The sequence below is a fragment of the Mytilus edulis genome, chromosome 11 (assembly GCF_963676685.1).
Source record: "Mytilus edulis chromosome 11, xbMytEdul2.2, whole genome shotgun sequence".
In the NCBI taxonomy this organism is placed as follows: domain Eukaryota; kingdom Metazoa; phylum Mollusca; class Bivalvia; order Mytilida; family Mytilidae; genus Mytilus; species Mytilus edulis.
In genome coordinates this window covers 66,791,843-66,818,359 of record NC_092354.1, presented here as the reverse complement: position 1 = coordinate 66,818,359, position 26,517 = coordinate 66,791,843, and the positions used below count along the sequence as shown (strand labels likewise).

General features: G+C 32.3%; 1 long non-coding RNA gene across 1 annotated transcript; it reads left to right on the top strand.

The window, feature by feature from the left end:
* Window positions 1–10,526: 10,526 nt before the first annotated feature.
* LOC139496115 (uncharacterized) lies at window positions 10,527–24,364 on the top strand. Its single transcript, XR_011657545.1, has 4 exons — window positions 10,527–10,664; window positions 22,421–22,537; window positions 23,463–23,791; window positions 24,136–24,364. It is a non-coding gene; the product is annotated as an uncharacterized lncRNA (long non-coding RNA).
* Window positions 24,365–26,517: the final 2,153 nt, after the last annotated feature.

Below are 26,517 nucleotides of genomic sequence, written 5' to 3'. Positions count from 1 at the left end.
TCTGTTGTACTTGACAAGATGAAACTGTACTCAAGCCAAGTGTTTCTTATTTGCAATATGATAGCCTCTTTTCTCTTTTGTTTATTTTAGCGTTCAGAATTTAATTTAATAGTTTCATTTAAATAATATTTTGATATGAGCGTCACTGATGAGTCGTATATAGACGAAACGCGCGTCTGGCATATTAAAATATAATCCGTGTACCTTTGATAACTATTAACGAAAGTAACCGATGTCATTTCACCATTTGAAAATGCTATAGCAGCAACGAAATATTTAAAACAACTGAAATAAATCAATGTTCAAATCTTTTGAATTTATTTGGAATAAGGGGGACGACAGATACCAGAGGGACATTCAAGCTCCTAGATTGAATATAAACTGACTACGCCATTGCTAAAAATAAAAAAAGAACAAACAGACAAATAATAGTACAGAAGACAAAACATAGAAAACCAAAGACTAAGCAATGGAATATGCATATCAAGTAGAAATTAAAACCAAACGATATTCCATTAACTCCAGATTGAGTTATACTAAGTTTCTTAAAGAGTTTTCTTAAAGAGATATTTATCATGCTTTGTTGGTGCTCTTTGGTCCGGTTGTTGTCCTTTGTATATGTTTTCCGTTTCCATTCTCTATTCTATAGGAATTGATATTGATCAACAATATAAAGTTTGATGATTAAAAAAATACCATGTTGAAGTAAACAAAATTGATATGCAGATAAAAATAGCTAATAAGCATTTCAATTTTATTTTTTTTTGCAATATTTGCCACTTCCATATCAAAAGTTTATATCTATATTGCAGTTCATTTATTTCATTACGTTTTGTTTATTTTTTTTCGTATATTTTGTGACTTGTATAACTGTTCAGTTTCCATCAATTTTTATTTCCCAACATTACTCAAGCTTAGTAGGGAAAGAAAACCAAACAAACAAAACTTCCACCGTTTTTTAAAATGACTCAATGGACGGATTCGGTTTTTTTTGTTTTTTTTTGTGCATCGGGCTGATTCGGTCTTGTCGGGGGTGTATGTTTAATTAATATTGTATCAATTGTTTAAAATCAAAGATAAACTTTCAAAACATCAGTGAAAACAAGCTTCTTGAACAATCACGTAGACAATTTTTGGAAAACAGTATGTATAGACATATACGTTTATTTCCGAGTTAAACAGATAAACTGATTTTATGAAAAACTGTCATTGTGGTTTATCAGTATAGTTACTGACGTAAACTATCTAGTATTTGTTACCTAATTCACGTACTACAAACACGTGTATTATCTAACGTCTGAAGTCCGTATTATCTCTAGCCTGTATCTTCCCTGTGATTAAATAACAGTTTATGTACACAATATGTTATGTCTGTCTCAAACAGCGTAATCTGTAGTGTACTATTAACTTTGAACATGATTATTTCTTTCCTAACAACAGTTCTATTTTTTAACCCAGTTGCGTTTATCATTTTCTTATATACCTTTAAATGTCCCGTTACAATCTTTAAAAAGGAAATACTGTGTACACAAACATGAAAGTTCTTACAGACAAATACCTAAATTAAAAAAAAATGTTATGTTGCTGTTTATTATTAAGTTTTTGTAATCAACCCATGCGGGGTAAAATATTTTTTTACTATTCTTAGGTATATTGTATTACTGCAATTCGGTTTTCAATTTTTTTTTTTCTCTCACTGCAAGCTCATCTCGTGATTTAGTTTTGATTGCATATCAATTTTGCTGCCAGTTTCTTTCAATCATTATGATATGCATGACACCTTATTTCAGTTATTTTTAAACACCTATATCAATGTCAAATTTCAGAGTTGGTCATTGCATTTATTGTGATTATTTTGCATGTAAGATTATTATCTAGTATGCATATATTACTACCTTTTAAAACTGTTCATATTTGTTATTAACAGTCTATAAACTATCTTTTTTGACATTTTTCTCCCAAAGGAGACTTGGCTATTGAAATACAGCCCTTCCGATCTGCTGTGAAACCTTTGCCAAAGCAACAGAAATATAATAGCACCCTGCAATATCCGTGTATCAAAAAGACAACCCTAATAGCATGTTTAGAACACGTGCAAAAATACTTCTTTGGGTCCGTGGGTGGATTGTCGCAAGCCCAAATTTCTGTCCCTATTTAATAGACCTTATTTTCCATTGGCAGTCAAAACTATGCGATCTTCATCCTCAAGAACCTCTGCTACCTAACCCTTATTTTGATTGATATTTTGTTCTCTTCCCTAAATATACATAGACAGTTTGACTCTTCTAATTATGAAATTTTTCTTGTTATGGGGTATCAGGTTCTTATTTGTCCCCGTTGTACAAGTTGAGATATATAAACACCGTAAGATGGTGACAATGGAACGTCACCATCTAAAAGCGGATAATTAACGATAGGAAATGAAAAATCATCCCTTTTATCATAAATTTTAGTATTCAGCTTTCCGTTAGTGATATAGATATCAAGATCGACGAAAGGGCAGTGGTCATTGTTAGTATTAGCTTTATTTAAAGTAAGTTCACCAGGATAAATTTCATTAATATACATACTGAAGTCGTCATTATTGAGAGCCAAAATATCATCCAAATATCTAAAAGTATTAAAACGCATTCTATTTGAAAAAGAGAATTTCTATTTTATTCTCTTTTTTTGGTGGTTTCAAATTCGGTTGACGATGTGAATTGAAATAAACACTTTTTGTAAACAAATCTATAAGTTAATGGAAATGCGCTTACATGATTTTATCAAATTTGAGGAAATCTCCCCACTCAATGAAGAAAACTAGTATTCTTGAATTGAAAAACGTACCAGTGGGGAAAATCCCCACATACACTACACATATAAAACCAATAACATTAGAATGGGGAAATATCCCCACATTCACATCTACAACCAAAAACATCAGAATGCCGAAATTCCCACGATAAGATTATTAATTGGAAAATACAAGCTTTAATATTGCTGACCATCAAATGGGGAAATTTCCCCATAATCTCATTATGTTCAAATCATAGAAAATATTGTTGACTATCAATTGGGGAAATTTCCCCATAATCTCATCATGTTCATATTAGATATCGTTGACTACAAATTGGGGTAATTTCCCCATAATCTCATCATGTTCATATTAGATATTCTTGACTTCAAATTGGGGAAATGTCCCCATAATCTCATACGATTCAAATTTACGGCAAATCAAATAATTGTATGTACTAAAACTGTCATCCAAAGTCGTGAAATTTAGATAGTGTTTAGACAGTTGACTACTTATGAAACAAATGTGTACCAATGAGACAACTCTCCATCCAGGTCCCAATTTGTAAAAAAAAACCAACTTTATAGGTATAAAAAGGTCATCAACACGGAGCCTTGGCTCCTACCGAACAGCAAGCTATAAAAGGCCCAAAATGACTAGCGTAAAACCATTAAAACGGGAAAACATAAGGTCTAATCTATATCAAAAACGAGAAACGAGAAACACTTATGAACCACATCAACAAACGACATCTACTGAACATCAGATTCCTGACAAAATGTTTGAATATTTTGTGGTTATCCGTATGAAGAAGGCAGAATGTTTTGAATACAGATTGCTTTTAAACACGAGGAGCTTACTTTAAATCGTCATCATTAGGAACAGACCTCCTTAAAAGAGAGGCAAATGATACCAGAAAAAAATTCAAACTCATAAGTCGAAAATAATCGGACAACGCCATGGTTTAAAAAGAAGACCAACAGACAAACAATAGTAAAAACACAACATAGAAAACCAAAGACAAAGCAGCAAGAACCCACAAAAACACAAGGGATTGTTATATTCTTACGAAATCACAAAAACCACAAAACGCACACAAACAAGGAACTTAAATCTATGGTTGTTTAAAATGTAATAAGCAGACACTACCGACCGCACTACTAAAAAGCAATTCCAATCAATTTGTTATACCAAATATCGATATTTTCAAATTTCAAATAGTTTTCCTGAAGCTGTTGATGTTCAGAAAATATCTATCCTGTATGTAAACGGTGGTTATGTTTTAGTGAATTTATAAAAGTAATTCTGTTAATGATGAAACTCAATAACTTGCACAAGTACATCATCATAAATTTTAATATGCTAGGATTGTGTTTACTAATTACTATAAAAAGTGCTCTATAACACATTGTTACATATTTTAATATTGCAACTATATTGAACAGCTTTATGTGCATAATGTTGTAACACACTTGGCGATTCTACGCACATCTATCTGTTGTTGATGATTTTTGCATACTTTTTCATCTATTTATTTTCGTCGTTGATGTTGTCTCATTGATGGTGTGATAATTACTTCTTATTCTACATACAGTTTGTCATATTAAATTACAAGCACATTCAGACCAAACAAGCTAATTATGTGAATGTTTGTTTTTTTGTCATTAAGATACCATGATAATGTCCCAATATAGATTAAATAACATATATAACCTTGTTCATTCTTGTATACATGTATAAATATATAGGATCATTTGACTGATGTTAAATGTCTTTTGTTCAAGGACAAGGAAATACAGCTTCCTTTTGTTGTTGATATTGTTTATTATATCCTGTTTTGAGAACATTATCAGATGACTTGTGAGTTTCTTGTAAGTTCATATATATATGAAAGTGTTTTGTTAAACAAAACACCTTCAGCTGAATTCATTTCGATGTCTTTTGTCGTAGATTCTGTAGACCTAACACTCTTACTAAGTTGTCGTCTGCAAATACGACTTTGTAACCTGTAAAATAGAGACTATTCAATCAAAGGGACAGAAAACCAAACACAAATTATGCATATACAATTAGATCAAACATATATACATCTTTCCTTTCATATGATGTTTCCCTAGACTTTATCGAAATGTTGACTCCTTAGTGAGTCTTTTACTTCGAATGATATGTGCATTGTTTCTGTTGATTGGACATGTGATGCTCTGTGTTCTCTCCAGATACGCCAATTTTCTCAGCCAATAAATGCAAACGGTCATTTTTATATAAATTAGACCGCTCTTCGTTTTCCTGTTTGAATTGTTTTACACTAGTAATTTTTTTGGGCCCGTTATAAAAGGTGTCAGACCACCAATTAAAAGTCCCTATCTGTTCAACCAAATTTTGCAATTTTCATAGATTTCTAAATTTTTTATCTTAAGTTTAACCTCTTACAAACCAGGTATGTCCTGAATCGTACAGGTATCACCTTTCTTCATTCCAATTTTCGACATACCTTTAAAGCCATATAAGAAAGAAGAGACCTTCCGAATGGATGTACCACTAAAAATAACCCCTGGTTTTCTTGAAATCTTAAATTAGTATACTATGGAGCGCATTAATCCTCAATTTTTAATTTCAACTCATAGACAAGTAAATTTGGGCTCAAAATGGTCTTAATATATTTCTCTTTCACCAAAAGTTTCATTTCTGCAAATTTGTTGTGTATTTTAAGTAAACAATGACATCAAATGCACTATTTTTTGTTCCGAGTAGGCCTACTTTTACGTTCTAAATTTGAGGGAGTAATTGGTGGTCTGACACCTTATAGCTTGCTGCTTGGTATGAGCCAAAGCTCCGTGTTGAAGGCCATACCTTGACTTATAATTGTTTACTTTTATAAACAAAATTCATGGATGGAGACTTGTCTCATTGGCACACATACAACATCTTCCTGTATCTATGATATAGCCTAGAGTGCACAATGTGGCCTTAAACAACAACAAAAAACTACCTGACAATCAATCAACTCATTACTCATCGTTCTTTTGTAATCTCTCTTTAATGTATATCATGGTTTACCTGATTTAGTTTTTTCTAGGACTGTTGCATTATACCATTTCTTCTCCAGTTTCCAGAAGCCCATTACTTTTTCGTTCATTGCGAAATCCTGAGAAAAAAATTAAACAATGTAATCTTCTTTAGAATTTCACCTCTGTTTGAATGCTGCTTTTAATTTTATTAAAATGATATGTTTTAAACTAAATAGGAATACAAAGATGTGGTATGATTTCTAGTGACAATATCACATAGACGTAAATTGATTTGGATGTAAGCAGCTATATTTTACTGTACAATATTCAACAATAAGCAATCATATGCCGTAGTGTAAGCTTAAAAAATACGATTGAACATAATGTCAAACAAGAATGTGTCCATAGTACACGGATGCCCCACTCGCACTATCATTTTCTATGTTCAGTGGATCGTGAAATTGTGGTCAAAACTTAAAATGAAGCGAACGGACGTACGGACGAACGGAGGCACAGACCAGAAAACATAATGCCCTCTACTATTGTAGGTGGGGCATACAAATTTAAACGTGAATATCAACGGCCGATAAATAGAAATGCTTCATAGATCACAAACAGCAACCAAAACGACCACTAAATTACTGATTTGGGACAGACATTTAACATGTACAAATGTGGCCCAATTTAACGTCATGTAAAAAACAAACAAATATTTCAATTAAGTGTGAAATCATTCCAGCAATGACACATTACTGGAAATAATTATTAGATTATTTTTGACATGTTTGAAGTTCACAAAAAATGCAAATGTATCATGATGTTCCAGGTTTACACCCCCTCCCCCCCTTTTCCGCGAACTGGATCCCAACCGGTTTTCCAAAGAAAGCTGAATTATAACACAACGTGCAAATCTGAACTTAAAAATAATATAAATATATGTTTTTGTTTTAGGTGCTCGTTGATATTTTGCGGAAAAGACAGAAATATAACGGTTGATAGCTTAAAACTACATTGCATACACATGTTATATATTTCACTGATTCACTTTGCCCAATTCATTACAATTTTGTAATCTAAGTTTCAGTAAATTATTTCATAATCCACGACATGGGACTAGCAGAAACAAATAAAACATACTCATACTTCATACTCACATTTGTTACTTCCAATGATCTGATGTTTATCTGATTCTCAGGTATCTTCATTTCCTTTGAAAATAATTGAGTTTGTAAATCAAAGTAATCAGTGTTTTGTTTAATTGACTAACCACACATACTGAAAAGTCTCGTCCGATTCACTAATCACTGATTTCATGTGGAAAATATTAAAGAATAAGCTCTAACTACAAGTATCGCATAAACTTGACATTTTAAAATATGATGACAATGAGCATGATGAGGTGAAGGTCAGATAAATCCTGTCAGACAGATATATACACAGAGTTCGAGTCAGCCTTATCCGGCCATCTTTTAAAAATCAAATATCTCGAAATGAGCTCCATGACATTTCAATGTATTTAGCTTATTTTGAGGCTTATCTAATGCTCTTCCGGGTAATAGTAACAATCTTAAATTCTTGCTTGATTTAATTTCACCTAAGTTCATCCTCAACTTACCTCGTTTGCATGTAAAGTTCTTGACTCGAGCTCAATTGTCATCTCTGTTTCCTATCAAAATAATATTTTGTTTTGATAAAAACTGTCACATTTTTACAAATAAAATAATATTTTGAGGTTCAATTTATCATATTAAAAAGGTTAACCGCACAATCAGCAGTAAGCATACACTGCAAACTGCTCAGAGTCTGAATTGACCAGTTTTTGTGCTCGACCAGTAAAATCGAACACACATTTTACTCGACTAGTCTCGACATTGTCTCGACTGTACTTAACTGTACTTTAGTGTACTCGACTATGTCTGGACTTTACTTAATTAGTCTGATTCAGTACTTGATGATCTTTGTGTAGTCTGAAATGGTCTTGACCAATGCTCGACCTGTCTCGACCTGTCTTGACTAGTCTCGACCTGTCTCGACTAGTCTTGACCTTCAAATTTAGTTTTGACTGGTGTAAATTAGCCCATCTAACTAAATTAAATATTGATCTTACAAAATTCAAGCTTATTAGGTAGTTTATTTTATTGCTGTGAAATGAAAGAATTTTAATTTTACAATAGGTAAAAATTAAAATTATTATATAAATTCAGATAGGCATCTTTAATTTTTTTTATAACTTTTTCAAATCAACTTGGATTTTCATCAAACTATGTAGCTATCTTAGATATATATTAAGCTTACTAAATCCCAGGTCATTTTATTTTTTCTTGTATTGCTGTCAAATTCAAGAATTAAATTAATCTATTTATTTTTTATCTATTTGTGTTATTAAGGAAGCTTCCATTTAATTTCTACATGTTCAATGACTAACAACATGAACAAAAGTCTTACCACGGATATGATTCCACGCCTTTAAGAAGGTTGATCTTGAAAATAAAGTCCCTTTGAACTGGTCTTTAAATAAGGATTTCTGTGTATCGAAATCTTTAAGCTGAACACTCTCCATCCACTCCTAAAACCTGAAATATTCAAATAAGTCAACGAAATGTATTGCTTGACCCTTATAGGTGTAATTTTGCAATACAGATTAGTATTAACAAAAACCATAAAGCCTTGAACCTGATCGCGTTCAGTTATATTTAGAAAAAAATATATGCTTTGCGAATTGATGTATATCATGTATTTAAGACGCCAAAATCTAGGACGCAATTACATCGGACATTTTAAGGGCAAACGTATTTACCCATTTCAAGGCAAATATTTGTAGTCAAATATAGTTAAAAGTACAATTGCATCAATGCCAATTTTACAACAACATAAATGAATTAATATCTTCCTTTTCTTAAAAATTGTATCACCTTTTAAATTTTTCTAGCTATTGTAGTTTTCAAGATTATAGGAAAAGTTAGCTTACTACCAGTTTAATGCTTTGAACTCTGGTGGATAGCTTTCGCATTCGCATTTCCTTAAAAACGTAAAATATTGGTAAAACTCATCCTGTTACTGATAATTTGAGTATTTGTAACTTATGTGCAAATTGCGTATTGTTGATCATTTCTTGCTACATCTATTTTAGATGTTAACATAATTGGCTATAACGCAAAAGTCATTATTATAGATCATGTATATAGTGCTATAACTAAACTTCTAGATTTGATCTTTTCGGTAATGCATATATTGTCTTCATTATTATTTTTAATGTATCTTTTATAGTTACTGTAGACTATTTTGAAACAAAATGAAACTAGAGGCTCTAAAGAGCCTGTGTCGCTCACCTTGGTCTATGTGAATATTAAACAAAGGAAGCAGATGGATTCATGACAAAAATGTGTTTTGGTGATGGAAATGTGATTGTACATCTTACTTTACTGAACATTCTTGCTGCTTACAATTATCTCTATCTATAATGAACTTGGTCTAGTAGTTTCAGTGGAAAATGTTAGTAAAAATTTTCAAATGACTACTAAGGACAATAACTCCTTAGGGGGTCGATTGACCATTTCGTTCATGTTGACTTATTTGTAAATCTTACTATGCTGAACATTATTGCTGTTTACAGTTTATCTTTATCTATAATAATATTCAAGATAATAACCAAAAACAGCAAAATTTCCTTAAAATTACCAATTCAGGGGCAGCAACCCAACAAAGGATTGTCCGATTCATCTGAAAATTTCAGGGCAGATAGATCTTGTCCTGATAAACAGATTAATTTTGCTCTAAATGCTTTGGTTTTTTGAGTTATAAGCCAAAAACTGCATTTTACCCCTATGTTCTATTTTTAGTCATGGTGGCCATCTCGGTTGGTTGGCCGGGTCACCGGACACGTTTTAAAACTAGATACCCCAATGATGATTGTCGCCAAGTTTGGTTTAATTTGGCCCAGAAGTTTCAGAGGAGAAGATTTTTGTAAAAGTTAACGACGACGGACGACGGACGCAAAGTGATGGGTAAAGCTCACTTGGCCCTTTGGGCCAGGTGATCTAAAAAAGAAAACCTGTTAAATTCGTCAATTAAGAAAAATAAAATTTCTCGTTAACACATGACCAGTACTGAACCATTTCCGGTCATTATCGCACCCTGGTGGATAATGACGTTTAAAGTCTTTAACATTTCTAAAACAATAACTGAAACCAAGCAAAATGTACTTTCTTGAAAGTGAATTTTAATGAACTGTTGAAATTATAAGATTTATTGATTACTTGTTGGTGTTTAATGCAACTTTCATCACTTTTGGCTATAATATTATAGTGGATGTCAGCTTTTGATTGCCCAAACGCTAAAAATAATTGTCAATCAAAACTACAAAATGTATTGAAAAATGTAATTTTAAATTAGAAAAATGTGAAATTATAAAAAAAAATCGTTCTCATTTTTTTCTGCATTGGCATAAGCCAAGACTAAGTTAACTTAAGCTACAGTACCTTTTAAAAAAAATCCTAATCCTCCAGGTATGATATATTTTATTTTTCCCCATTTGAAACGTCCAAGCACAAGATAAAAATCACCACTGTTTAATACAATGTCCCAACTTGCCATAATGAATATCCTACCAATGAGTGTTTAATTAATAATATGTTCCCACTAATTTATACTTCTCACCCTAGCCTGCATGTCAATCACAGTAAAAATTTGACCCTTCTCTTGAAAACAGCCGGTATTTGACACGCCCACATCGGTCTAGATGTGTACTTTGAAATAATCGTCGATTTTATAATTCCACCATGGTTTTCCTAATTTAAAATGTGTTCTTTTTATTTCTTTCAATGCTTATGATATCCGATGCCGTATTTAGCGACAGCGAAGATGAGACAGAAAAGGGACAGGTATGTATAATTTTATTTCAACTTATTTTCAAATTAAAATCGTTATCATGGCGAATGTACGCATAATATGATATACACTTTATGAAAAAAAGCAATAAAGGTTACGTTCAAGTGCGTAAAACAAGTATTACCATTCCTTAAAACCACAAAGGAATTTCCAATATTGCAAACGTGTATTTTCAGCACATTTTTCATTCCACGCATGTATCTATTTTCTCCCCGAGTGTGATAGATATATGATATATGTACATTGTCGGAAAATATACAACTTATGTGTATGAGCATTCGAAACATGACGAAAAACTAACTTCGCCGAGCTTTTCTCAGACTCGTAGCAAGTACTTATATTTGTTTTCTCCGAAAATAAACGTATATTATTTTTATCCTGAAATTTACACCATTCACTTGAAATTTTAGTTGTATAAAATCTAAAAAATTTGTCCCTTATTTTTCAAAGAATTTGACATGTAGCTTAACGCGGACCCCAAAAATTAACTGTTACGTAAAAAAAGGAATATCCGCATTACCGCTCGTTCAATATGGAAGTCGGACAACAGAACATTAATTTGAACAAGTAGAAATAAAGCAACAACAAAAATATTAGTGTACCTGTTGTTTGTACAATAGTTGGCTGATTGCAGGATAAAGGAAATATAATATAAGCGAATATACAAACACCATTTAACTTTATTTAAACGTTGATCGATTAACTGATAATTGCATGCTTAACGTTTAGTTGCATGTTTTTGAAATACAAAAAAGTAGCAGTTTATACTGTATAGCTGTCCATTATTAAGTATCCTTCAAGGCAACGTATTTATTCGTATACTAGATAACATTTTACAAATAGAACTAGACAGATGCATCTTATACTAGATAAGGGATCCTCCATTTGATTTTTATGGGGGGAGGGGGGGGGGGGGGTGCTAGGATGAAATTTGAAAAAAATAGGCAAGACAGGAGTTTTGAGTTAAAAAAAAAAAGGCAGGATGAGACACTTGCAAAAAAGTCAGGATGACAATTTATGTAAAAAAAGTCAGGATAAACTAAGAAAAAAAAAAGCAGGACCGGATAAAGTGAAAAATAAAAAGGCAGGAGAGATTAAAACTAAAAAAAAATGCAGGACAAGATTTTTCATCCTAGCCCCCTCCCCCCCCCCCCCCCCCCCCCCCCCCCATAAAAATCAAATGGTAGCTCCCTAACATTGTACAAATATAACTAGACAGATGCATACTGATACCTCTGCACGCAGAATACATATGTATAGTATGTGATTCTAGTACTGTCAACGGTACAGAACATTTTCTTTTTTCCCATTGCAATGAATAAAGACGATAGAATGTCTATGTTGTCTAAAATTGCTAAATTGCAAAAGTTACTGACAGGGCTTTCAATAATGGCTAAAGTCATCACAAAATAATTTTGCTATCTAAGAGCATAAAACGTGTGTACATTTAGAATATATCATCTTTTAAATGCGTATATCTTAAAAAGTCAAATATAGCACATGAAGTTGACTAAAGTCCTTAAGCGTGATAAAGATATTTATTATGCTAATGTTTTTAAATTGGAAAGGTAGCAATGTTGATACGAAACTCTACTAGTACTGCCAAGCTTATGTTTGTAATGTTCATGTAACCCCGATTTAAACTTCTCATGGGCGGATCCAGCCATTTTAAATAGGGGGGTTCATGACCCACGACAAAAAAAAAGGGGGGGGGGGGGTCCAACGTCATGTCCCAATTCAAATGCATTGATCGTCCAAAAAAAGGGGGTTCAAACCTTGGATCCACCACTGCTTCTCTTCTCTTCTATTCTATTCTATTTATTCGATAGGACACATTTCCACACATTTAAAACTTGACGGTGACACCGTCAAGTTTTAAATGTGTCTAATGTAATTTAATTTTGTTTTAATCTTTAATGAGGTCTTAAATTATTGATGTTATTGCATTTGTCTATCGGTTGTCCTTAATTTGCACACAGCAACAGTTAAAATAAAAATAAGAATGGTTATGAATAAAGGAGGAATAAAGGTAAAACAATTAGACTGCCAAAATCATCCGTGAGCTAATATAAAAAAAAAGGGCATTGACAATTTGGCGGGAAATCATTCTCTCTATATTTTTCATACATTTAACATTTGCACCTTTTTTCTTACAAAAACTTTTAAAAAAATAACAAGGATTTTATTAGATTTTTAAATAGAACTTTGTGTAATAACATTATGAAAATATATAAAAGTAGGGGTTAGCGGGCAAAATATTTTGGGAAAGTACATAAAAAAAACCCAGAGGATTCCGAATATCTTGCAAAAATCCTAAAAACAACATGAATAAACATCCTAAGACGCTTAAAAAACGTTTTACTCACTTACAATGTACAAACGATTTTTATGAATTAATGTATAAATACGAATAAGCATAGAGTATTACATGGTATTCATTTGTTCCGCTCTTTAACGAATGGCCAGTTTAGGTGCATGTATAATGAACCTATCTGGTTTTCCAGATTTTTGTATACTACATGTAGTATACATAATTGTTTATTTATGATTACGATAAAATAGCTTGTGTTGTATCATAATATGTTTACTGTCTCAGACGCGAGATGTGGTAATGTTGTTATAATTTTTACTACAAACTTGAGTTTTCATCGCAGATAAAGATCAGTAATTTTACATAAAATTTTACAATGATTCGTTCGTTCATTAGAAACTATATTATCTCTGACATATATCAATACAATAACTAGTAATCGACTTGTCAATTGGTTTTACATTTTACATCATCTGAAAGGTGTATGCACTAAACCACTTCTTTATTCAGCTACACAAGAAAGATCCCATGTGGTTTGATTCTTCAACTGCCCGGAAACGTTTAATATTAAATGATATCCGTGTTATAAAATGAATGAAAGCTAGTGTATATATGAGTGGTTTACTATTTTCGACTTTAAAACTATTTCCATTAAACAACCATCTATGATGCATAATACATGTAATACTGTACTAGCTATCAAACACATACAAAACAAAAGCGTAAGAAAACTAACTATTATTTACGGTATTAAACTTTTTTCAGAGAAATTTTATCTATATAATATCATGTTAAACAGCATAATTACTTTTTGGGATGTTTTATAGTAATTAGTCTAGATCTGATGTGTGACATGGCACAGTATTTAAAAAAAAAATGAACAGAACGACTGATGAAGATATTACATGTAAAGAATACTTATATGACGACATGTTTTTTTTTCATAACTATTACTTTTATGTATGCACGTTTTTTAAAATTAGTGTTATAAAATAGTTATTCTAAGTTAAATGTTGTTTGGTTTGTTTTTTTTTTTGCGTAGATTTAACATAACAAATCACTGCATTGTGTGCAAAGTGGCGCAACAGCATTACAATAAAGCGGTCGTAAGGATTTACAGGCTACCCGTAAGTCTTTAACAATGAGAAAAAAATATCACATACTATACTCATGGTCGATTCAACAAAACTTAATCTTCTTTTCTGTATTTTGAAAATATATATATTGAATAAAATTAAGGGATATCGAGATGAAAAATATGATCGAATGGAGCTATAGATTGTTTAAAAATAATTTAGATTTAAAAACTCGTTGGAAACGCTTTATAATTACTTCATTCAAAAAACAAATGCATACATTTTACGAACTGGACTCGACGATCTTTCAAATCGTTCCCTCAAGATACTATGTTGTTCCCACAAGATAAATATCTCGTTTCCTAAAGATGATATGTCGTTCCCTCAAGATGTTATGTTGTTCCCCCAAGATAGTCATCTTGTTCCCTCAAGATGATATGTCGTTCCCTCAAGAGATCATGTCGTTCCCTCAAGATATTATGTCTTTCCCTCAAGAAACGATGTTTTCCCCTCAAGATGATATGTCGTTCCCTCAAGATGCTATGTTGTTCCCTCAAGATAGTTATCTCGTTCCTTCAACATAGCAATATCAATACAATGTTAAAACTATGTTGAGGGAACAACATAGTATTTTGAGGAAACGACATAATAACATGAGGAAACGACATAACATCTTGAGGGAACAACATAGTATCTTGAGGGAACGACATAGCATCTTGAGGGAACAACATAACATCTTGAAGGAACAACATAGTATCTTGAGGGAACGACATAACATCTTGAGGTAACAACATAGTATCTTGAGGGAACGACATAGCATCTTGAGGGAACAACATACCATCTTGAAGGAACGACATAGTATCTTGAGGGAACGACATAATATCTTGAGGAAACGACATATTATCTTGAGGGAACGAGATAACTATCTTGTGGGAACGACATAGTATCTTAAGTGAACGACATAGCATCTTGAGGGAACGAGATAGCTACATTGTATCTTGTGGGAAGGACATATCATCTTGAAGGAACGACATAGTATCATGAGGGAACAACATATTTTTTTTTCTTTCATGTTCGCATTCTGCCACCGTAGTTTCATGACCAAACTTCAATCTGAATGTTTTTTTTAATTGATATACATATTTAGACTAACTTAAAGACCTTATTGCTAAACAATTGATAATTCAATAAAAGGCTATTGTTACAGTTTTCAGTCATGATTTACCTCAAAATTTAGTGAGTCAGGGGCCTGGTTTTCGAAAGTATCTTATGACTAAGACATGTCTTATGATGGTCTTATGACATGTCATAGTCGTAAGATATGTTTTCGAAAGTGTCCTAAGTTACGAATTGTCATAACTTTTGTGGTAAACTTAAGACCCCTCGCGACATGACTTATGATGGTCTTATGATTGTAAACTAAAATTTTAATTACTTTTCATGTTTAATTTCATGTTAATTGCAATACAAATATTTGTTGTGTATCTCAGTTAGCTTAATAGTAAGGATTTTATTTTTCTCAACTACGTGAACTAAAATTTGAATCTCCTGCGACATATAATTTTGAATTCTTTTCTAATAGTCATGGTTTTGTATAATACATATACATATTACTTAGTTCCTAGTATAGTTAATAGAACCATATCAACGTATGTGCACGGGCATTTCGATAAGCGGGTACTCGATGTACCGAATCTAAAAAGTATTCACATTTAAAAAAAAGTATGATTATACACGAAAACGAAGTTCAAGTTTATTATTTATCACAAACTAATTTTTAACAAATTTTCAAGTCAAATATCAATTCCTTTTTATATAAAATTTCTTGTCCATTATATGAAAGAAATAAACTATTCGTAAATATTAATATGTTCATACTTTTCATTTTAATTTTTATATTTATCACTTTTTAATCATTACTTAAAATATTAGAAAATATTGTTCACTTATGACAGTCATAAGAGCACCAAAGCTACGACTCTCTTAAGACAGCTTTGATTTACATCCTATGACATATCATACGATAGTCATACGATGATCATAAAATATGTCCTAAGATATATCTTATGACATATCTTATGATACTTTCGAAAACCAGGCCCCAGGACTCTAAATTTTTGTTGAATAATAAATGTTTGAATACAATATATATATTTCTATCTTTATAAGCATCTTTTCGTGCTTTTAGTTTGTTAAAGGAGAAATAGTGAACAAAATTAATAAGAACAAATAACACATTATACGTTTTTAGTAAGTTTAGGTAATTTTTTTTAACATTATACTTTTGTAAACTCCATGGTATATAATGCTACTTTGATAAAATATAATCTCCAAAGTCATGAAATAGTAAATACAGAAATGGTTTGATCCTTTTTGTAATTCGGTATTTTACAGATAAATGCATGGATTCAATTTTACAGTCATCATTACGCTTTCAAAATGCTAGCAGAAATTACTATTCCGTTGAAGCCTTTGCGATTTTCTTTTATTTTCAAGCGTCATAAGTTTATTTGTCTCTATAGATTTGACCACAATGTTTATCTAGAAACAATATTTAACTTATTAAAACTGCAAGTATTCTGCATGTATGATTTATTTCTCATGCCATAGTTTATTAATTTAGAAATATTTACATAGCCATGCAGTAGTGAACAGACAATTTGTGTAGTAATCAATCCTCCTGAGAAAATAAAATGACCAACGATTGCATGATAGTTATAAAGTAATGTACGAGATAACTAATGACCGCAAAATCTGAAGTTTATCCCAACAAATTCCCATCTGCTAATTCCTCAATGTCTTGTTTCATGATTTACATGAACGATCAGATTCAGTATAATTATTTCCGGAGTTACTAACATGACTGACATGTTTAACCCCGCCACATTATTTATGTGTGTGCCTGTCCCAAGTCAGGAGCCTGTAATTCAGTGGTTGTCGCTTGTTTATGTGTTACATATTTGTTTTCATTAATTTTTTGACATAAATAAGGCCGTTAGTTTTCTCGTTTGAATTGTTTTACATTGTCTTATCGGGGCCTTTTATAGCTGACTATACGGTATGGGCTTTGTTCATTGTTGAAGGCCGTACGGTGACCTATAGTTGTTAATGTTTGTGTCATTTTGGTATTTTGTGGATAGTTGTGTCATTGGTAATCATACCACATCTTCTTTTTTATATTCTCACTAAACATGCTCAGTATACAATATATGTTATTTCAATTGAACACAACACTACTGCACAAAAACAAATGCAAAATAAAACCGCGAAGAGCCTTAGGCCGCCATCATCGTCATTGTGTTTAACTAAAATATTTAAGTTATAATATGAAATCTACTTCAACATAATATGCTACGAAATGAGGCCTGTATGGTTTATTGCATAGGGCTACGTAACGTTTTCCCTTGACCTAAAATTATCCAGTTATGCAGGGTTCTGTTCGAAGAATGAAACCAAAGTACTGAAATACTGAAAATCGGATGACCGCAAGTTCTTGTGAATGGTCCGAGAAGCACTTGTCTCAGAAAAAAACCCATATCTACATTGTATACCTGAAAATGAGGTTTTATGTGCAGAAATAATTTTTTTCTTGGACAAGTTCGTGCGTAGATAAATTAATGTCAGGGAATTCATCCTCACCGTAATGACTATTATATTGAAGTACGTGATACAAATCCGTATAATTACTCAGGTATATTATTGTTATATAGTATATTAATACTTGTATATTACAGTTACGTGTATTTTCATTGTATATCATTCTATTCTTCTATATTAATAATAGTGCAGTGCTAGTGCATGGTTGAGTTATCGTTGCTTAAGATTGCAAACGTTCTTGAGATATTCTACCGCATGTGTGTGCATATTTATTTTGAATGATTTTTCACTAAATGTTTATACGTATAACAAAACATTTTAATATTATTAATTTATCTTTTTAAAAAAAGTATGTGATGAGTATTCATTGAAGAAATGGATTTTTAACAAGCGATAAGGAATATAAGTTTGCACTTGATGATGTCTTCATCATGTTTATAGATCGGTTCAAAAAACCAAAACGAATATTACGTAATGGAAATCTAGGCGATAGCAATACACCGGAATGCCCTCATCCGCTGTAAAAATTGATAATTTACAACACCTGGCATTCTTGACCTTGAAATACATTTTAAAGAAACTATATCTATACACACAGAAATACAAAAGTAGCTGTCAATCACAGCATGTATTCCGAGGATTTATTATAGGTGAAGCAATACGGCAAATAAGAAATATAAGTGGCCATAACAAATCAATAAACGATGTAACTAATGTCAAAGTGAAATTATTAGATAGGGGTTATTATAACGTCTAAATATGTGAAATAAAATTGAGAATGGAAATGGGGAATGTGTCAAAGAGACAACAACCCGACCAAATAAAAAAACAACAGCAGTAGGTCACCAACAGGTCTTCAATGTAGCGAGAAATTACCGCACCCGGAGGCGTCCTTCAGCTGGCCCCTAAACAAATATATGCTAGTTCAGTGATAATGAACGCCATACTAATTTCCAAATTGTACACAAGAAACTAAAATTAAAATAATACAAGACTAACAAAGGCCAGAGGCTCCTGACTTGGGACAGGCGCAAAAATGCGGCGGGGTTAAACATGTTTGTATTTATATTGATGCTTTTTATCAATTGACGTAGTGAATTATTACAACAAAACAAATCGAAACAAAAAAAAAATATTCGGTTTTAATGATCTTTAAAAACTAAATATAACCCATATACATGTATACGTAAGATTAAGAAAAGTAAGTACTAAGTAAGTAAATTTTGTTTAGGGTCGGCTTATATATACACAATAACAAAACATGAGCTCTGACTACTGATGCTAAATTTGGTTGATTATGATATAGGGAATTACTGAAGCAGGACCGGAGCGGGCCCCCTCTTAGGCAGTCAGTGGGCCCCGGCTTGTGAAAAATTCCGAATCTGCCACTGATCAATGGTATAGTGTTTCATGTATACAAACCTTTGGATATGGTAATTAGGTGCAAATGTCAAAATAATCGGATTTATATCATCTATGACTAGCATCAGTGGAAATACTACATTAGAATAATAGAGATTAATTAGTTTGACAAATAGCTAATGCATTTACAAGTCGACTGTGGTTTAACCGCATGAAAAATAAATACTGGCATCTGATTTGTTTCAGATACTTCTGATATTATCAAGCAGGTGATAATATGAACCCATAATTGATATTTGAATTTATCAACTATTATATATCATGTAGCAAGAAATTTTAACCTATTCCAGCGGCCCATTCCTGCCCCCTCTCCACCCCCGAGTAAACTTAAAGCATATCTTACGATATCATTTTATTAATGATTTTATATTAGACATTGAACATTCATTTTTTGTGGAGGTGGAGGCGGCAAGAACTTTTTAAATAATTATTGTGGGTTCCCATTGAAAATAACAGGATTTAAAAACAAAATTGTTCATATTGAGATAAAAATCGAATGTCGAAAAAAATGATAGTCCGAGAATCAAAAATTCCTTAACACGCATGATAGTAACTACTTTCACAACGAGAGGATTTCCCTCAATAATCGTGGTTAATCCTTTAATAACAGATAGAAACTATTCCAATCAAAATGTACAAATGCATTAATTATTTTGTTTATATAAAAGCTTTAAGAAGTAGGCACTTCACATCGGTGTTAATATTTACGCACCCAGTGGCAAGTTGTCATAAATCACGCACTATGAAGCTGGGGTTATAAAACGATTTTTTTTTGGCACAGACATTTTATGAAGATAATATGGTATTCAAAATTAAAACTATGATTAATTTAATTGATCGATGTGTGCAGCCGATATGTTTTATTACTAGATGCTTCGTTGCATTGTCATAAAAGGAAAATTAACATAGTTTACTCAGACCTAATAGGCCTCAAAAGAATTTTCTACTTTTTGCGTGATACTTTTTTTATTGCATAATTGATAGGCATGGGATATACTTTTATTAAGTACAAATTGCGTTAAAAAAAGCAACAGCAACCTATATTTTTTTTTTTACTAAAACATACTACAATTTTCTTTAATACGGTTTCGTTCTTAAAATCAACATTCAAAGGCTGCCTAAGACATGTACTAAAAAAAAATGGCGATGGTCAGTTTATTTTGCTGTTGAGCATAGTTTACAAAGTCATTGCATATCGGTTTTCTTTAATAAAATAAAATAAATATATTTAGGCTAGTGAACAGGATAAAGAAGAAAAAACGGATTACTTTTGAAAAGTCACAAAATACATTCTCATGTTGTACCGTTGTACCACTGTCCCAGGTTAAAGGAGGATTATGATCCCGCGAACATGATTACCCCCCCCCCCCCCCGCCCCCCATTATGTATGTATGTGCCTGTTCCATGTCAGGAGCCTGTAATTCAGTGGTTGTCGTCTTTTTATGGGTTACATATTTGTTTTTATGAATTATGACATGTGAGAAGCAAAATGTATGTTTAACACGCATATTCATTAGAATATTTTTTGTATGGAGCGCGAGAGGGTCAAAAAGCGGAATTGAGTATTGTGTTATTCAAAATCAATTTCTCGACCATGCTTTCATGGCATCACTTAAGTATTGGCAGGCACACCAGCAGCTGCCCTTAGTCAATGCACTACTGTTGTGGCCACAAAAAACTTGTCCCGTGTTGACGTAAAGCGAATGTAGCGCTCCTCCCTTGACGATGGTTGTTTTTGGTCTACGACATATTGACCTATCCAGTGCTGTTTGTTGATAACTGTTTTTAGTCTATAAACTGTTGACTTATGCACATTAAATCGATCCACTACGTCAGTAACACTCATGCAAGCATCAACCATTCCAAGAGCCATCTGACGGTCATTTTCGGAGAGGCCTGGTTGACGCCCCATGCAATTTTTTCAAACGTTTGTGTGTTTTTCTTACCAATGGTGTGTTTCTGAACGTTAGTGCAAAAACAAATTAAATTTCGTCTTAAAAGTACAGGTACAGAAGGTAAAACATCAATTACACGCGTAAAGTTAAAATGGCGCAAAATCAATCACCTGGAAAAAAGTACGACTGCTTAAAAATACAGGTAATACTAAGGATTATATCAATGATGTTTATTAAAAAAAAATCCAGAAACAACCAAAAAAAAATTTAAAAAAAAGTGTTGCTAAACTTTAATGGCTCAGTATAGGTTAATTTAATTATTAAGGAATTGTTTAATCTTGTCATTGTTTTAATGTCATTTACAATGATTATTTTATTTGACGACACATTTGTTCTGCTATTTTACACACGATTATCTCTGCCTTTGCCTTTACTTGTATTGAGTTATTTGAAATAGAAAAGCATGTATTTCATAATCATAAATGATAAATTTATAGAAACCACCATTGCAGAGTGCTGGAATGTGACAAGAGTTCAATGCCACCAAATATTACAATTATAGATCACCACACAGCCTTCAACAATGAGTAAAATCAATGTCCATAATCAGCTATAAATATTACAAAACAACAATGCAAATATAGAAAAATTCAAACTAGAAAATTTCAAATAGCCCTCAGTAGAAATGATCCGAAATAGTGCGATACACAGATTATCAGTTTTGTGCATACATAATTATATTGACTGAAAAGATTCACATTATGACTGACTAAATTATGCTATTACTAGATAGTAATATCTATTAAACCGATTATCTTTACTTTTCCACTTTAAGGATGAACTACATATTTAAAAGTTCATGGTTAATCATGAAGAGACATAAAAAAAGAAATATCATTTTTGTTTGTTATCTGTTAGAAGTCAAGCCTACTAAAATGGTACAGCCTCGGTGGTTTAGTATTCTTATAGAATATTTTGCATTATAATTGAATATAAAATCTATGAAAAATTTATATGTGTTTACATGCATACGTATGTGTTTAAGTCGACTTCTGCGGGTGTCTGGGACATTCTTAATACAATGTATCTTGATATACAAAAAGCAACATGGATTTCAACCAATATTTTGTCTTTTCATAATTAATATCGAAGTTTAATTCGGTTATGTTACAAATATAGCATATACCATACCACATCAAGAAGGGGGAAAACATTACAACTACGATGACAAAACAACTAAAAGCAACACGGTAGGGAGGAATAACACATATTGGTGTGTATGTTTATTGGACATACTGTACTTGCTAAGGCAGTATTATATACTTGCAATTATTTTAGTCAGCTACAGCTATTTAGTGGACAACAAACTCCTGTTTTGACACATCAAGTAATGAATGAGCAAGATAAATAAAATAACATGTTTAAGGTTTGAATTATAATTTTTGCAGGGTGGAACGTTGCCTCCAGTATTGTATATTCAAGCGGACAACTGCTGGCGGGAAAACAAAAATAAATATGTTTTATCGTTTTGCGAGTTACTGGTGCACATGAAAGTATTTCAAGAGGTAGACATTTGATATCTTATAGCCCACAGTAATCATACTACTGTTAGATAATAGAATTCCTATCTAAAAAAATTCAGGGAATACAATCATGACAATGGACACACGTATTTTTATGCCCCACCTACGATAGTAGAAGGGCATTATGTTTTCTGGTCTGTGCGTCCGTTCGTCCGTTCGTCTGTTCGTCCGTCCGTTCGTCCGTCTGTCCCGCTTCAGGTTAAAGTTTTTGGTCAAGGTAGTTTTTGATGAAGTTGAAGTCCAATCAACTTCAAACTTAGTACACATGTTCCCTATGATATAATCTTTCTAATTTTAATGCCAAATTAGAGTTTTTATCCCAATGTCACGGTCCACTGAACATAGAAAATGAAAGTGCGAGTGGGGCATTCGTGTACTGAGGACACATTCTTGTTCCTACTGAATTGATCGGTGATTCCTCCTACCATTGTTATAAGGGTCGTATCATTATGTATTAACATGAATAACTGTATCCAAATGAACATGATGAATAAGATATAATAAAGAGAGAAAATATACCGACGGAGAATCATAATGAAAAGTCGATTAAAATAAATCATCTCAATATTCAACAGTAAAACAACTAAGACAAACCATTACATAAAAATATAAAGTAACTCCAATACCACCGGAAAACTCGGTTAACAGCTCCTCGAGGGACACCCGTCGTAATTTTAGACTAACTGAATTCATGATATGGAACACCGTCCCTGAAATAATGTATCAAGTGTAATATATAAATACTCCACATACATCCACTATCATGACTGTCGCAATATTGCTTCAGAGAAATGTCAAAACAATTAGCAAACGAATGCACATACAAGAATCGTAATGCGGACAGTTTTAAAATATAAATCAATATAAAATTTGATAGAATTTTTTATGAAAATATTTTTTTTTGCAGGTTCACCTTTCTTTTCTGTATGTTGGACACACACATGAGGATATTGACGCCGGTTTTCAGCAAAATAGTAGATTCCCTCCGTCGAAATGACGCAGAAAAAATCCCTGAGCTTTTGGATCTCTTACCAAATCCAAGCAACTTAATTTGGCAATACGATATTAGGAACTGGCTTCAACCATTTATTGCTGATGTACGGAAACATATCAAGCCATTACATTATAGATTTACAATGGATGAAGTATCTAATAAGATTAAACTGTGTTACAAATCCAATCATGCGGGGCCTTGGAAGATTTCAACAAGTGGAATGTTCATGTTTAACGATAAAGGTGAAGTAGAATTGCCAAAGGGTGTACCAAAAGTATCCACGCCAGTTTTTGACAAAATATTTATCGAAAAAATTGAAAGTGGAATTAATGACTGGAAATGTCTCTTCACGGATCAAATGTCAAACGCGTTGTCTTTGCTTGCTAATATCACTGAGAAAACTAAATATTTATCTTCTTTTCAAATTAAATATTTTTCATTTGAGCAAAACATCTGGACGTTTTATTAGCAAACTCAACTCGAAATCGGTAATTGACTACTTTATAATATTTATTTGTTTTTCTTTAATCATCAACTAACAACATTTAAGGTCGAAATCAATAGTTGTTGTTTCATGTATTTTCAGGAAATACGAAGAACATGACAACTAGACGCACCATATATAGCTCATATGTATATGGCTATATATGTCAAAAGAAACAGATATTTTATTCTATAATACAGGAACTAATAGAACTCATTTTCTTTTTTGATTTGATTTGTTATATACATGAGGTATCATATTTGTTGTGGCTATTTTACCTAGCAGTTGAACAACATATGGTTTCAACAGCAACAGAACAATTATGTTTTATTCAAAATAATGTGCATGCTTTAATATGTAATTTTCAAGAGTTTAAATTTTCTACTTGTGCTGTACTGACATTACACAGTTTGTAATTATGTTTTCTCTTGAAAAAACATTGATTTCTATCTCGTTTACTTTCCTTTAATTTGATGGATACACGAATACGTGGTAGCGTGATCACCCCGAGTGCGAGAGGTCGTAGTTTGGAACCAAGCTGGATGAAAACGGAGACTTTAGAATTTGTATTCGTTGCTTCTCCGCTTAGCACGCAGCATGAAGGAGTTTGATCAAAGGATTGATTGGCTCGAAGTGATAATGCTATGTCCGTTTCGGTGAACTGTTATCTTATGAACAACGTGACGGTTGTCACATGTGAAGCAGTATTTTCTTCCCTTTCGGAGTTGCCGAGATCACCCCAAGCTTTTGGTGGGATGCGTGTTGCTTGTAGGTTTTAATTTCTTTGACGTTTCTTCCTCACTATTGTTTGTCTTTTCTTTTGTAGCCATGGCGTTAGTTTACTTTCGATTTATGAGTTTGAATGTCCCTCTGGTATCTTTTACTCCTCCTTTATGAATTAGCTTGTTGAAAATCCGACTCTGCGTGTGGTTCAATTGAAAAGTAAAGTTATTTTTCATGTTACATTAACTTGTTCTTGTCCTGAATATGCATATTTATTTCCCACTGGACAGTGCGAATCACCAAGATTCATCTTTTATTTCGTATTTGAATGTTTCAAAGTCATTTAAAGTCTTGCACATGTACATTAGTTAGTGTTAATTATGACCTTCAAATCTAAGGCCCGCTATCTAACTTTGCAAAAAAAATTTAAAGCAGTATTTTCATTAGCTTGACTTGTTTGCAATATAAAAAAAAATCAGTCGAAAAGTGCATTGAGAATCACACTGCTTTTCCAAGCTTCACCTGATAAATGTTCGTCATTTTTATATTCAAGATTGACATATTTAGACGGAAAGTAAATCTTTGCAAAATGCTGTAGAAATGGATAAATACACATAATGGGGACATTTCCCCATTCCATGTATATTTTTTATTTCTTCGACATAGAAAATGACCAATTACACAGCTTGTTTTAAAGATTATTTTCATGTGGGGAAATTTCCCCAATATTGTTAAGTGTTCACGTATGTGTTGTCTTCCTGTATGGATGTTTTCCCACTACTTGTAATTTAATGGGGAAATTTCCCCATTTCGTATTCTTTTATCACCATATTGAAAGTCATATTTAATTTGGGGATATTTCCCCACTTTATTCATGATGTTAATTACAGTTACTTACACATACTTCTCAAACTTATAATTATATTTGAAGAAAAGTGTGGATATTTCCCCATTCTGAAGGTCTTTTTTCTGGGGATATTTCCCCAGTCTAAAGGTCATTTTATTCCGGGGATATTTCCCCATTTTCATTTATTTTTAAATTCATTATGATAATAGATGAGGAAAAATTTCAATGAGTTTCATCATTCTTTGTTGCTGCATGAATATAAAGTTAACATCAGGTGTAAATCTGGATAAATTTTCACTAATTTTTAGCAACTGAATCGCCTCGCTTCTTCAAATAAAGAAGTTTTTTACAATAAACGTTGACAATCTTTTTGTTTACCGAATTTGAAACCACACTAAAAAGAGAATAAAATAGATTTTCCCTTTTTCAAATAGAACGCGTTATTATTAAATGTGTTTATCAGATGTTGTTTTGATGGGTCTTTGCTTGTTTTTGTCATAAATTGTAACTCGTAACAATACAAAAAGAGGTCCGCAATAAGTGGTGCACAGTTAGTCCTCATTGGAATTCCGATAATCTGACGATATACGGAATCCCCAAAGCGAACAAAAATGTTATCTAGTAAAAATTCAAGGGCATATATAGTATCAAAGCATGTCCAATTAACATAGTTTGTTTGTTTATTGCTACTAAAAAATGACCTAAAAGAGTTTGAACATATATATTCACAATCTGATTTTTTGAATGGCCATTTAATTAGGTGTGTGAATTTTTTCTTAATGAGAATGTGAGGCAATGTGGTATACAGGGTAGAACAATCAAAACTTTGAACAGATTCAAAATCACCAATATAAGCATGCAATTTATCAAGTACTTCCAACGAGTTCTTGACACTCCAAAAGTAATTTATTCCA